Genomic DNA, 16,332 nt, shown 5'->3' with positions numbered 1-16,332 from the left:
TCAAAATGATTGTGATGATGTTCTCTACGAAGCTGCATTATTAGTTTGGTTAGGATTTTTTGATCGATTTTCTTGACATTTTGATGTACCCCTTTTTAAACTCTTTATTGCAAGAGGTTAAATTAAAATCTCAGAAATATGACGATCACGGAACACAGTTTCTCGACAAAGTCATTTGCTTTCTGCGCCTTTGACGACGAGAGGAGGAATTGTAAAAACAATAAAATTGGGACGGAATTTTTTCGGGCGAGTGGCAAAAGGCGGAGTGAAAACCGCAGCAGCCGGACCTCAAGAAGGGAGAGTGGGGGAAAAGAAGAAAGTGTGGAAAGGGGAGAAAGTGGGTAGAGGGCGGAGTGCACAGAGAGCAGCAAGAGGAATAAGATTTTCAAATAAATCCGATTAAATGGAAATTTATTGTCATCCACTGGCGAACGGCACTTACTACTTCAGTGGGGCGTGTGCTCATCGTCATCGACTCATCGACATCGGCCGAGTTCCCAGTTTCCCAGTTCCCAGTTCCCGCTTCCCGGATTCCCGATTCCCCTTCGGTTCATCTCCTGTCCGTGAACCCCGAGTCCTCCCGGCCATCCCATTCCGTGCCAATCCACTCCGTTTTTAAGGGGGAAAGTACGGAAAGCACGGTGGGAAACATGGGGGACTTCAACACTTCAATATGCTCGCTGACTGCCATACAACATTCATTTTATTTGCAGCCATCCCATGTGCACGCTCCCCTCGCCATTCCCCGATGGTCGCTAAAAGCCAGTAATGTCCTTTCGCCACACTCGACTGCATTTTTCTTTAACACTTCAATATACTGGTTTGGCACACAAAAAAAAAAAAAAAAAAAAGGGTGGTCCGATGGACTAGGGCCAAGGGAAAATTCACAACTTGAATGAGAGTGCAGCCAAATCCGTTCCACGTTGTCCAGGACAGGAGTCCTTCGGAGCCCCGATATCCCGGCAATGCCTTTTTCATTGACTCTTGTCTAGTTTTGTGGTTACCCGGCGACAACTGGTTTTTTGGTCCTGGCCCTGATCCTTTCCCCTTATGTATGTGTGTGTGTGTTGAATATGCAAGGAATTAAGTAGTGTAAATAAAAAAGTTAAGCCTCTCAGTTCAGTGCTATTCCCTGCCATTGGATCAATATGAATAGACCCCTTCAACGGAAAAACGGAAAAGCCCTAAAAATATTTCTTAATTAATGCCCCAGCAGGAATGGCAAATGCTATTGAAAGCTCTCGGAGGAAGTCGAAGAGGGAACCGAAATGGGCAACAAGAAAACCTAATGGGGTTTATGGGCTTTAACCCTTTCAGAAACGATCCACGTAGACAGTTTCATTCCATCAGCACCTCGTATCGGGCTTGCTGAACCGAATGAAATGATCGTAAAACGGCTAAATCAAGCCATGGCCGCACCATAAAACTTTACTAACCGTAAATGCAGTGTTATCTTAATTCCACCAGCTGCAGCTGCCACTTCCTTCGAATTCTGCCTGCCCCGCTCCCCGCCCTTGCGATGGCATTTCTTTTTAAGCCCCAACGGAGCAGGAACACTTTTGCAGCTAATGCATCAAAATCCGAGATCCACTTATCCCATGCCTTTGTTGGCCATTTACCACCAGACAATCCCGAAAGCTGTCCAATAACTGTTGAATGAGATTTACAGCGGGGGAAAAGCTGCCTAATTACCGCAACAACAATGACGCAGAGAAGTCCAGCGGCTAATGCAGTGCAAAGTCAAAAATATAAACATAAATAACAGTTAAGGCCCGAAGACGAAAACGAGAACGAGAACGAGGAGGAGGACTTTGGGGCTTTGGCCTAAAGGATAACTCTCTGCCCGTTCAAATAAATTAAATCCAGTGCAGCTGAGACAGGCGCTGAGCAACAAATGGTTTTTCTCCGCTCGGCCACTGGCCTTCTTCGGACAGGAGACAAATGCCAGCGGCCAAATGTGTTGAAAGCCAGCACAAACAGCCAAAATAATATCGAAAACAATTTTCGAGCACTTAAGTGCAGTCTGGCTGCTGGCTGGCTCTGACTTGGGATTTCTTTTCGCCGCAGGCAGGCAGGCGGGCGGGCGGATCCAACTCCTTGCTTCCTTTTTTTATACGGTTATAAATTCTCGATGCTTGCACTTATCGATAATAGATTAATCTACTTGGGGCATGTTTGGCATATAAATCCCAGCTGAAGCATTGAACTTGCCGCCAGCGAAAGTGTGTGTTCTATTGGAAGCCAGCGATTAAAGTTTGCCAGACTCACTTTAATATAGTTTTTACTTACGAAAATTAAAAGTGATTTAGTTGATTAAAGTTTGGTTGGAAAACTTAGTTCTGGGTTTAAGGAATACTTAAGACATGGAAGAGTATTCACCCCGAGTATATCTTGAACCGCTAAAGTAAAGTTTTAAATTTTATTAGAGGATTATTATCATTTAAGTTTCATACAACAATCTTCAATTGAAATTCGATGAGAAACAAAAAACTACTTTTTCATTTATTATCATTCCATTAATACTTTTGTCGAAATATATTCACTGGCATCAACTACCGATGTTTTTCCAAGCAGACTTTAATTAGAAGGAAGTTGGCAAAATAAGAGCGATCCGAAAATGGTAAATATTTGCCGGGCGAACATATTGGCTCTGGCATTCGCATTTTTATCTGGCGAATGCAATTGCGGCCTTTGTTTGTGCACGCAAGCATGCATTTTATTAAAATATACGAGTATATATGGCCCCGATCCGGGAACCGGGGACAGAGGCAGCCAGCCAGTCGTTACCTTGACGAGCATATCATATTTGTCTTCAGTACATTGGTGACAATCACCAGCGGCCATCGAAGAGCTGTCAATAACATTGACAACTCGCATATAGACAGACACGCAAGGATGGAGGATGCATTCCTTTTGGAATCGAACGTGTATGTGTGTGCGTGTGTGTGTGAGGATGCAGGACACGTATTGCTTTGTGCCTTCTCCTTTTTCGATGCATGCTTAATATTGAAATATTAATTTCGGTGCCTCTTTGCAGCTTGTTTATTATTTGCTTTTAGCAAGAAAATGTTGCACATTGCATTGCCAGCATGGCAGGATGGTGAATCAAATTGCATTGAATATGCGATGCCAATATAACCGAACGAATTCTGCCTGCCGAATAAATTTCAATATAATGCCTAATGAAAATATTGGGAGCCGAAGCGCACACAAATACGGACTCGAAATATTCAATGAAAATTTCTTTTAATGATGCTGCATAAAGTGGAATTTATGGCATTCGAGTGGCTGTTCCGGGGGGATTAGCATGCTGAGGTGGCAAGCAATTTGACAAATGCGATTGTTGTTCGCCAATCAGCCTTGGATAAAGATTTTCCGAGAAAATAAATCAGCTCCAAACTTTAATACTCGGTCGGCAACTTTAAGCAGCTTCTGCTTCGCAAAACTCCACAAACTCACACAATTCCAGAGAAATGTAACAAATGCCTTCCATTTTAAATATGACAACAATTACAGTTGTACAATTTGTCCCCTTTTGGCATTCCAGCTGCACTCGATGTGGCCAAAGGACCAAGGCTCTTTACCACACTCACACTCACACACATACACACACACACACAAAGGCACACCGGACTCCCTCCAACGCACACATATGCATGGCCAACAAGCAATTTGTCAGTTTATCGATTTCTACCAAACATTTGTGCCAGACACTCAACTGTATTAAATGCTAAAAAACAGCAACAAAAACGGAGAGAAGGGGCGAAATCCAAAGTGAAAAACCTTACACACAATGAAAAGCTACGAGATTGGTGACTGCAGGCGGTGGGGGGACTGGGGCGAAATATCCAACAGACGGCCAATGGCATATGCTAAAGAGCATGCAATACGGAAAGCTCGGACGAGGGGAGCGAAGGTCCTGGGGAAAAAAAACCATAAAATAAGAAAGGGAACAACAAAAAAGGACGAAGTGGAATCAAGGCAACGAAACACACGGCTATACATGAAATGGGTATTTCAAAGCGAAAAATCGAAAACTGAAAAATAATTTCAAGCATAGACAGTGCAAAATTCTGATGGGGCGGCGATGTTGGGAGGGGGCAGTCACATATGCAGGCTGCTGCACACAGACTCAAATCCAGACACTCACACACACTCACACTCGTATGGGAACACCATAAATAATGGTTGCATGATTTATCGATAACAAGCGCAATTTACAGTCGCACAACAACAACAACGATTGCAAGGAGGAAAGCGACAATAGCAAAAAAACGGATACAACTGCAATGAATTTGTTCGCGATAGAAAACGAAATAAAATAAAAATGGTTATAGGGCGTATAGCTATGGGATACGATGCCAGGAGTACCCTGAAAGGATACCCATCCTCACAAATTTTTTTACTTTACTTTTTTCCCAAGGTTTCGGAGAGATGGTAATTTTTGGTAAATTCATAATTAATCTTAAGAAATTATGGCTTTGTTTGGTATGCCGATTTGACTTGATTAAGCTGATTTTTAGGCCAAACGGACTAATTACTGAAGGCTAATCTTACAAGGAAAGGAGTTTTCAACTAAAGAAGATTGTCTTCTTGGTATTATTCTAAACACAATATACCCTTTTAATCTTTGGGTACCAAGCAGAAGAACACAAAATAAAACAAAACAAACAACGGAGAGGACAAACCCGAAGAGAAAGTAGGAATTGCATTGTCATTTTTTAGTATTTATTTTCTTTTTATATTGTGAAGTCCTTAGGACTATAAAATTTGCATGCAGTCAAAAATCGCATAAAATTTTATTGAAAGCGCATTAAAGTCAAACACAAGAAATGCAAACCAGACCGAGGGCGTAAAGAAACCCATCCAGAGGCCACGGCAAGGACTTTATTAGCAGAGCGTGGAGCAGCGCCGCGAGTCCTTAGAACGAACTCTCTATCCTGGCAGGAACAGTTTCGCAGCAGTTAGTCTGAAGTCAGTCAGCTGCCAGTGCCGTAAAAAGGCGGACCGTAAAAATGTCAAAGCATAAAAATGCGCACAGCCACCGTTGGCAAGCGGGGTCTGAGCCAAGGTGTTTGCTCTAAGTGAAATGCCAACGCATTCGGGGGGAACAGGGGGGACTAGGGGGGTTTTTTGAAGAACCCCCGCACTAGGAGTAGTGTCGACAAACAAACAGCAAACAAAGAGGACCATTTTCACGCGGCGACGACGACAGCGATGGGAAAGAAAAGAGTCAAACCAGCTGAGGCCATCAAAGGGTTTCTGGGTTCGGGGGCACAGGAGCAGCAGCAGCAGCAGCTGCAATATATGGGAAAGTAAACGAGGCGGTCCTTAACAAGTCAGACATACTGCCAATCGCATAAGAGATCCTTTGAAGACAGCCCAGCAAGCCAGCCAGCCAGAGCTTTAAATGGTTTTCCCATCAATTGCCCCGCAAATCCGTGACAATCCATTCCAGGTATTTTCGGCACATTCACGATCTCCTGTTTACAACTGGCAAACATTTCATATTTCTGAATGCATTTATCAATTGCAATTTATACGCAAATTCATATTTTTTTCTTGATTTACAGCATTTTTGGACACGCCTCTCACATTTCACTCTAGTCACGTACCAAACAATCGGCAAACATGAAATGAAATGCCGCAAGAGTGCAGCCCAAATCCACAGCCAAAAATCTAACAGTTCAAAACTATATTAAATGGGAAATGTTTACTATTGCTGAAAATGAAAGCATATATAAAATTTAGTTCCTGACTAAAAAACAAAAAACACAACGTAAGGAAGAAAATTTGATTAAAACAAATAATTCTGAAAAAATATTAAATTTTTTTTGCGTATTAAACTAAGAAGCGATTATATGGAAACCCAAACCATACTAACATGAATTTAAACTCCCTTTTAGAAATTTATATTTTTTAATTTGTATATATTTTTATACTTTTCTAAAAAGTATTTATTTTTTTTACCAGCCTTATCTGAGTTTTTTTCAGTACTATACAATATTTTTTCTTAATTGTTGGGTGCTTTTGTGTGTGTATCGCTACCGGTCATTAAAATTTATTGTCGCCAAGCAAACCTGGAAATGTTTGAAATACTTTCTGCTCGAATCCCTGCTGAGTTCTGCGAGGCAGTTGCAGAAATGCCATCCGATTCTGCACCCGAGTTACGCTGGTGTGTATTTCTAAATAAAATGCGAACCGACACGCGAGCTCGTGAACTGTGAGGGAGGTCAAAGTGCTGTAAATCCCATGGATCCATGGACTGTCCCCTGTCATCTCTTTGTGCGCTTGTGTTGGTGTCAATGTTTGGACATTTGTCGTAGCCGTTTTGAAAAATAAAACCTCATCTAGCCTGAAACAATGGACGCGCTGGTTGCCTTCCCTTCATACGATTTTCGGTCTGTCTCCCCGTAATGTTGCAAATAAATCTGTGGCTGCTGCACAAAATATATATTGCATATAGTATATGGTAGTGGTAGTCGTGGCACACTGGATAAAACTCGCAGCAGACTGCGGCCATGGACCAAAACGGTTTCTGTTGGCGGATTGATAAGACCGATATTTTTATTAGACAACTTCGGAGCAGCGCATTTTTCCTGATTAACTTTTGTTTATAAACTTTAATAATTTTACAACTTGAAAGCAGATTATTTTATGGCTGCACCAACAACAGCAATTTCCACATAAAAAAGTTGCGTTGCACAGTGGCTGCAAAAAATCTATAAAAACATATGGTCCAACTGCAGTTGGGTGGCCATGAAATCCACGACCTCCTTCCGCGGAAAATACAACTGGTTCGCTATCGGGGCCTAAACACGCGTTCAGTGAACATTTGTGTAACCATTTTGTATTTGTTTTCGTTTTTCATTCTCTATTTGTTATTTACAGTTATGCTTTATAACTTTTTCATCCAACAAATAGTCGTGCAAAAAAATATTCAATTTTCACACATCGATGGGGAAACAGAGAGGGCGAATGCATAGCGACGAGGCTTTTGTGGAGTTATCAAATGCATTTTAGGCATTATGGCCTGGCAATAAATAATTGTTGTTTAGCAAATAGTTGAAGGAATCGGCTTATGTATAGGCCCTGTCCTGATCCGGCAGCAGTCAAATGCAATTCATTTTTCATATTTGCAAAGAGAAAAATGCTCTGCCAGTTACGATCCAAACGCCCCCCAACTCCCCTTCACCCCAGTGTTTGTTGGGCAAAGTAATTTAACAAATGGATTTCTAAACAAATACGGAAGTTTAATTTGTAACCAGAAGGACAGGCGCGCGTGGGGCCGAAGAGGAAGTCGACGGAAGCTAAGGAAGCTAAGGAAATGTATGCCAAAGGCAGGACATTTCGAGTGGTCGGGGCTCGGAGCTCCGTTGAATCCGCAGACCACTACAAGCAACAACCGCAGGGTAAGACCAACATTTCAGAGCGCCAGGACGAGTATCCTCTGTGGGTGTGCCTGCTTCGTAAGTATTTTGTTTGTGTGTGTGTGTGTGCGTTCTGACATGCCGGCATATTCGCACTTCAAGATGGCTTCGATATTTCTTAGTCAACAAAATGGCGATTGCAAAATTGTCGTCCTCGCGCTGCTCCAGCGCAGCGTTAAGAAATTACTTTGCGTCTGCGGTGAGGGATGGCCGCGTGATACGATACACAAGAAAAAATTGTAATAAAAATTATTAAAATAATTACAATATTTAAGAAAATGATTAAAAGGAACCTGAGCCTTTTCAATCGAAAGCAGAACTTCTGTGCATTAGAGTGAAATCATTTCGAACTGGAAACTATTTTATCTTTCAGTAAAAAAATGTGATTTTCTATTTTTCTTAATTAGGGAGAGAGATGAGTAATTGAAAAATATAATGTACTCAAAGCTTACCAATATTCCAATGAAGAGTTAATATAAATAGCAACTTCGAACTGCGGGAGATCAAGGTTTGTTTGTATTTTAGCTGTGTATGGAGGACACACTTTGTCACGCCGGACACGATCATCAGGGGAATAGATATATATGTACTCACGCAGTCATCTCAGGACACCCCGCCACGCCCACTGGCCATTTTGCGGCCTGGCCACCAGCCCGCCCCCTTTTTCCAAGTGCACCGACACCACAGAGTTGACACAGTTTACATTGTTGCCACATTTATATAGCCTGGCAGCTTTTATGGCACTTTGGCTTTTGTCTTGAGCTTTTTGCCAAAGTCAACGGAAGTGGGCGGAGATCAAGCGGTGGGCGGGGACAACGCGCGGCCATCGTAATTCTCAATTTGCCAAGGCGACAATTTAATGGATTTCCAGGTGTGCAACAATCCAACTAACCAAGCTGCGAGTGTGTTTTCGAAATTGAATTGAAATTGCAGAAAATGACATTAAAAATTAATTAAATTGATTGGAACGGTAGCCAAGTTGGCTAGTTGCTAGTTGGCCAGCTGTCAGAAGCAGTTGCACCTGGTCAAGGTGAGGCAATCGCAGATTGAGACATGACTGCATTAATTTGCCACTTTTCTCATTTTTCTCTTTTTCGCAGTTGGGGAAAAACGTAAGGATTATATATTCGTTTCATGCACGTGCACTTCCACCAAGAAAATAATCGTTTTAAGAGTATTTAACTTTCGTTGAGTGTGGGTAAGTTTCCATATTGTTCTTATTTGCATTTGCAATTCCAGTTAATTGCGGGAATCCTTCCGCCTTTTGCCGCAGCATTTCGACTTCGGCTTTGATTGCCTGACTTATGGCAGCCATTTAATTGGCCACCCGCCACGTCAAAGGCAGCCAAAATGAAGAAATATTATAGAGGATATTTCCCTTTACACAATCACACCCACACTCACACCAATACACACACACCAATACACACACACTTCCTTTGGCGGCGACCCCTGCAATGTTGCAAATCAATTTGGCCTTTGGCAAACTTTGGCTACCTGCAAGGCAAAGAAGTAGAAGTAGAACTTCCGTTTGCACATTTGTTTGCACAAAACATAAGGAAAAAGTTTCGCTTACTTATTGGCCAGAAGAAGTTGTTTGTCGGGCTTCTTCGCCCTTTCAATTTGTTTTTCGGCCCCGGATCGGTAATGAGGGAGCGCCGGGGAGAATGTGGCCAGCGATGCTGGCAGCATTTGTGATGCTGCCAAAAAACGAAGGCAGGGCTAACAATTTGCTGTCAAGTGGTTTGCGGCTCTAGGGCGAGCTCAACACTTTTGACAAGTTGCTCCCCAGTTTTCTGGAATGATTTACCACTGGTTTTGCTAGACAACTCTCTTTGCATTTAAAGAAACTGATCGACAAAAAAAAAATATTTTTAATACATAAATTCAGACTCCCATCTGGCCGTCGGTCGTCGAAATTGATTGACCTTTGTATAGTGATATTTTCCACACTGCCGACGTAAACAGCTTTTGTGAAGCTAACAACCTTTTTTGACAGCTTCAAAGGCAAAGGAGATTTCATAATTATTTGCTCGAACACGACCGCCTTTCTGCCCCGCGACTCCTGTGACCTGTGACCCTGGGTAAACAAAGGGAGCACACTCACAAGGTGAAACAAACAAACAACAAAATGGCGTCGCCGGCAGACGCCACAAATAACAATAACAACACGGAGCACGGCCTTCTTCTCAGCGCTTCGTTGTCTTGTTGATCAAGCGAAAATTTTAATAGAGTCGACGTCAACATCAACGTTGTTTACGTCTCGTCAACAACGTGATTGCTGTTCTCCGCCGACGCCGCTGTTGTGTTGTGGTTCCTGCAGCTGCTTTAATTAAATTTTTAAATAATTTTTACTCTTATCGCTGCAGCTGCTTCTTCTCGGATGATTCTCCTCCGCACATTCGGCTATATGACAATGTGTACTCAAATTAAAATTGCATAAAAATCGAAGAGAAACTGCAACCGAATGAGATTGTAACATGTCTGCATAATGGCGGATTTTTAATTGCCAGTCCGAAAGTGTTTCGTCCGCACCGCAAAATTATCATAATGAGCTCCAGCCCTCGACCAGATGACCATAAAGTCCGAGCCAAGCAGTCGAACTTGATAAAATATTGCGCATACGACCCGTGGGTGAGCACACAAAAAGAGGCCGGAAGAACAGAAAGTCAAAGGATTTTCGTTGGACCTGCAGAATGGCAAGCTGCGACCCCGACTGCTTTTCGAGACTCATTAAAACAATGGTGCTTTTACCTCATTGAAAAAGTGGGTTCAGGAGTGTTAAAAAAATGTCATTTCATTAAAAATTAATATTACAATTTTAATATTATTTTGAATAAATAAATAAGTCTATACCTTATTTAATAATATACAATAATTATATTTAATTACAAAAAACATATATTAGAATGATAAAGTTGTATTCTTTTGATGAGCTTTAGTTTACCAAGATACTGTTTCAGCTATTTTTATATAATTTCTGTAAAAAAAACATAGTTAACTGCAGTATTAAACATTTTTGGGCGTGAACTTAGGGAATTAGGCAAATTTTACTGCACTATCATTTCAGCTTACACCCAATAAAATTTGTAGTTTGAGTTGATACATCCGGTATTTTGTTAGGTATGTTGCCCGCCTGCACAGCACCAATCCATCGAGGTCCTTCGTCATTTCAATGGCTTGCTGCTCATTTTTATTGACGCTGACGTCAGGCCCACAGAAAGCGGCGACGATAAAGGACGAAGGACGACAGTGGCCGCAATGTCGCTTTATTTATGTGGCCATATAGTGCGGGGTGGTGGCAGGGACGACACATTGGTCAGTCCACATAATTATGCGAATTTTTCGTAATTAAATATTCCTTGTAATTTGCATTCGCCGTTCTTGCATTTTTATTATGCGCGACTCTTTGCGCCCAACTCTCTCTCTCTCCGTCGGTCGCTCCCACGAGGGTCTTTTGTTGTCAATTTTTAAAGGTAATTGAAAAATACAATAAAGTGGTGACATAATTATATAGCCGAGCGTTGTCAGTGGCGTTCGCAGGCAAAGTTGAAACCGAAAACTTTTCGCCAAAGCAGCAAAGAACAACATCAGAATTTGTGCATTTTTTTCAATTTCCGGCTTAAGACAAACAAATGTACTTGGAAAGTGCGAGCGGAGCATCTCCGCCAGCGGAAGTTGCTGATGCTTGTTTAAAAAGCGAGGGGAGTGGATCGGCGAGGGGCCGAAATTTATTTTTTATTTACACCGGATATTAATTTTATAGCAGGCAGGGAGGCGGCATCCGAAGCTTGACAAAAGCGTCGAGTCAAGGACTTAGACTTTTGATCTCCAAGGCACACAAACACATACTCACTCCACGAAGGGCTCATTCAATAATTTTAGCCTGACGCTTCCGTCTGTCCAGCTGTCAAGGGGCAAAACTTGGCTCTTCGCTGGGCTAATAACATATACAACTTCCGCCAACGGAAGTGTGCAACTGAGGCGGCCATTTTCAGTGTGTGTGTGCTAGTGTGTGTGTTAGTGTGTGTGTGGAGTATGCTAAAAGCAAAGGTTGCTGCTGGATATAAAGTCAGGGGCCGCAGCTTGAACTCCGCTCTTTGGATCAGGTAACCCCAGAAAAGGGCAGCCAGGCGGAAGGCATCAGTAAACACCTTCGCCGACATTTATATATGTTTTTCTTTTATGTCCTGTCAGCGTAATAAAAAAATGCATGCAAAACCCATCCTTGGGGGGCAGACAAACAAACAAAGGCTATCCCGCCCCCATAATCTGCCTGTGTCCACATGCATTGCGCCTTTGAGATCCGGCTCGTGGAATCTACTGCCTCGCCATCTTGACACACGACATGCAAACTCCAAATGGGTGTGGAAAAGCGGTTATAGCCTTTTTGCACAAATTTAATATACCATCGGAGTGATGAGGATGCTTTACATAAAAATGATAGAGTAGAGTTCCATTAAATTATTTCACGCATTTAATGCGGTAACTCCAAAAAGCGAAAATAGAATAGTAATGTGCATTGTTAATGAATAAGGTTCGAGGTTAGGGTAAAAATAATTATTTTGTGAATAATTTTAATACAAGTATTTTTTATTTATATTTTTGCTTAAAAATAATCAGTAAAACAAATAACTGAAGTCCACCAAAAATATAGAAACCAAAATTTGCATTCGGTTATGATGTTATTATTTGTGAACAAAAACTTTTGTTGTGTATTTTTCTTGGAAAATCGGAGAGTTACCATAAAAAGCATATTTCATTTGAAGGCCGTTTTATCTGACTCCCACTTTTCAACAAGCACTGCGGTGCAAATATGGTTACATCCTGCCAGCTGATAAATTAGATTAATTAAATCAAAATGCAGAATGGCTTTATGAAAGAGGACTGAACAAATAAACAATGCAATAAATCAGCAAATAAATGTGACTACCACAACGAAACTATTTGCCATGTCACGGGCACGAAATTGTATTAAAAGTTTCAGAATTTAATTAAGACATCAAATTGTGCAAAAATTAAAAAAGAGGGTTAAAAGGATTTCACCAAAAGCTTAATTGAGTTATGTTGGCGTTCGGACAAAATATATCCTTCACAATGAGAAGTGCGGCGTTTAACGCCAATTCCAGAGAACTGGTCGGTTTTTAAAATATATCCAAAAGACGTAGTTCTTCTTTACTCCAACTCCAGCTCGGTTCGATTTCTTTTTGCACACTTTGCCGTTCCTGTGAAATTGAATTATGCAGCAGATTTCACGTTTCGCCAGCCGCTGCCATCAAAATGCAAACGAAGTCTGCACTCCGGGCATTGTTTGTACTCGCTTACATTTGTAATAAACTTAAATCGAGTGTGAATTGCTCGGCGCACGCGGCGTATACTTAATGCGTGAGGCAACGGTGCACGTGTGTGCTTAACTCAATTTTATTTAAATACTTTCGCAAATGCAATGTCATAAATAATGAACAAAATACCTTGACAGCACCCGGTGTCCCCGGTCGAGTATCTTTCGACATCAGCTGTTTATTCTTGTTTGTCGCTGATGTCGCTTCATTAAACGGCAAAGTTATTAAATTACCACAGCCATCGAACCAAGCGGCCGACCGACCAACAGTCGCCTGCAATTTGTACAATGTGAAATATGTAATTGTCAAGGCGTCTGTCCATTTGGCGGCCCGTCGTCTCTTTTTGGCTTCATGTTTAATCACACAGGCCAACAGCAGAGCAGCGAGCAGAGCAGAAGAACAGACCGAAAAACCGCATTCGGCAAAAGCCAGCGATGAAAATCGATGCCCGAAATGACAGTGACAATTTCATTTAATTGGTTTTAATTAAATTAATGAGTGAATTTTACAAATTGCAGCAAAATGATAAATAAGTAATTTAATATATATTCCCAATCCCCAGGCCGCCTCATGTTAATTTAATTTAATATCGCAAAAGTTGGTTGACTCGGTTTTTTTTCTGCCTTCTGTAATTTTGTTGCGTAAACGCTATCAAATTTAATTTAGTTTAATTAATTTTGCGAAACAAAAAACTGCAAAGGGGAGCAGGAAAAAATTATGCCACATGGCAAAGAAATTGCAAAGTGATGCATGACAAATGGCTAAATTACATAAAACCAACAGAGTTAGTAAATATTTGAACGAATTGTGTTTTATTACGATTGCAGTTTATTAATATCAGTTTAAATTTATTTAATTTGAAAGTTGATTCAACACAATGAAGGTAAAATCAAACGTTTAATCGCTATGAATCTTATATATTTACTAAATTAATATTATAAATTAATTCCCACCACATTTGGAGTCTTTAGATTTCCCTTCAGATATATAAGAAGTTTAAAAAATCCTAATTTCTTGTCTTAGCTTTCTTTAAAGTTATGAGGTCGTACAGCTCAGCAGCTTTATCCACTCAACACAGCTTTGCCTTCCCAATCCTTGCCGACTTTAAGCCTTTCGCAGCTGACTAAAGCGGCTTATCGATAACATACTATCGCATGACATTCAACAAGGCACAAGCCATTAAACTCCCCAGGACTTCGGCCTGTGGACCCTCGATATGTGCCCTTGCACTTGTCGCTATGCATGCATAAATTTCCGAGCAATAAGAGCCCAACAACAAGCTGTCAACTTAAAGGAACGCGGCAAGAAGCTTCTGTGCGCTGGCATGAAAAATTGTTGGCGACTCGGAGATTAGACTGCTCCTCGATCTGGGTCCTTGCGAGAGATGTGGCAAGGCTGAAACAGGACGATGATTCGCTGGCCCACCCCAACTAATCAGAGAAGGGGTCACCGAAGGGCCAAGGAAAAATATGAGCAGATGAAGTCCAGGAAATTGACGGCAACAACGGCAAACAACATTTCCATTTGAACACATAAATTTTCACAACAAATTCAATTTCCTCTTTGATTTTTAGCAAACGAGCAGTGGAAGAGTGGCCGCTGGTGGAGCAGGGCAAATAAAATAAATAACTTCCCCAAGAGCGCAACAGTTGCCAATAAAAGTGGGCGTGGGTTTGAAAAAGAAAGAACGAGGCTCGTCTAACAAAAACGGAAGCGGAAATGCAGCGTGTGTTTGTGTACGTGCGGTTGAACAAGTGTGTGTGTATGCGTGTATGAGTGTGTGTGTGTGTGTGAGCAAGAACAAATAGCAAATAAGTGCAAAGCAACCAATTGATAAAGTAAAAAACACTTCAAACTGCACCAGCCCCCAGGCGGCAAAACGCCCATTCCTGTAACAAAGGCCCAACTCCGCCGAAGAGTGAGTTGCGAGCAGATTCGAGTCGAGTGTTGAGTGCGGAGTGTGGAGTGTAGAGTGTTGAGTGCGGAACAACAGCGGCAGGAGAATCAGGACCGGCGGAGAAACCAGAGCAAGCCAACCACTTCATAAATAATTCATTTCCCGCCTGCTAACTTAACTTGAACAGCCTTTTTTGCGAGGATATCCTCTGGGTGCAGAAATTATTCAAGGGGTGTACTCGAATGCAAAGGTATCATAAAAAGGGGAAGAATTTACATGTGGATTAATGAAACTACAAAAAAAATATTATGCCAAAAAATAAAAGTAGGAGCTTTTATATAAAACACTTAAAAATATAAAAAATATTATTTTAAAAAACAAATTTATGAAATGGTTTTCTTAATCATCTTCAATATAAATTTGTTCTTAAGTAAAAAACCAAATTAAATATTAATAAATGGTAGCCTGAGATTCAATTTTAATTTGAACCTTTTTTCTGGGTTTTTTTGTGACTCGGAATAAAGGGTATTTCCGTATAGAGTAACTTCTCCGTTTTTCCTGTGGCTACGTGGCGTATGCGCAACATATGCAACAGTCAGAGGCATTCCGCAGAAGAAGAAGAAACGAAGGGGGGTTCAGAGGATGCGAGTCGCCGCCGCAGACGCCAAACTAACGTGAAATAGACACGAACAAAGGCTTTTCATGCCTTTGCAAGCATAAAATTGCTTTTTTTGCAACAAATATCCTGGCAGGCAGGACGGCCGAGAGTCCCGGCGTGTTTGTCTAGCAGCCAGATCTCCTCCGCCCACTTCTGCTCCTTTTGCGGCTCCTATTGGTTTTGGTCCAACTCCAGATCTATTTGTTTGCAATTGCATGCGTATTTGATTCAATTTCTGCAATTTATTTGCAATTTGGCAGACGCCGACGTCTTTTGCTTTTTATCTCTTTGATGATTGAAAGAACACGTAGCCGTATCGCCACTCTATCGCTGGCCTTTTACCCAAACTCACTCCTCAGGCAGCCCAAGAGTTTATTAAATTCTTTAAATGACAATGGGTATGCTCGCAAATAATAGCCATACATATTCATATGTCACATGTAGAGGTGCATCGTTTACATTGTTGTATTGCCATCCATCCGAAATGCATAAATTTAACACCTAGTAAGCAATTCTATCCACAATGCCGAAGGAAACTAACACACACACACACACATACATATACTCATGGGATATAGCAGCAACAATGTGCAACACCCAAACATCCGTTTCCGTTGCATCCGCTTTCGCCTTTCGCGTTGTTTTGGGAAGCCCCGACCTCAGTTGCAGTTGATGTCGGTGCTTTTGTTGCCGTGATGCATCGTGTGCATATATTAAATGCCACTAAGGCAACACACGCTGAATTATAATTAAATGCATTGGTCGCAGCTGAGGTTAAATGGAGTTGGGGGACTTGAATCCGGGGCTCAAGGGGTTTCCTACCCACTCCGATTTGATAGGCAGTCGTCCCCTTAGATCTCAGCCAAAGGCATTGCTCCCCTCCAACTACATCGCATTTTCTGTCAGTGCAATCAGTGCAGGCGCCATGAAAGCGGACGAAAACAGATATATTCGCATATCTGTGTATATATGTACATACATTGACCGGAACTCTGGCGGCCTTAA

This window comes from Drosophila ficusphila, unplaced genomic scaffold (assembly GCF_018152265.1).
Source record: "Drosophila ficusphila isolate 14025-0441.05 unplaced genomic scaffold, ASM1815226v1 contig_286, whole genome shotgun sequence".
Taxonomy (NCBI): domain Eukaryota; kingdom Metazoa; phylum Arthropoda; class Insecta; order Diptera; family Drosophilidae; genus Drosophila; species Drosophila ficusphila.
The sequence above is the reverse complement of the archived record's forward strand: the minus strand, read 5'-3'. Positions refer to the sequence as shown.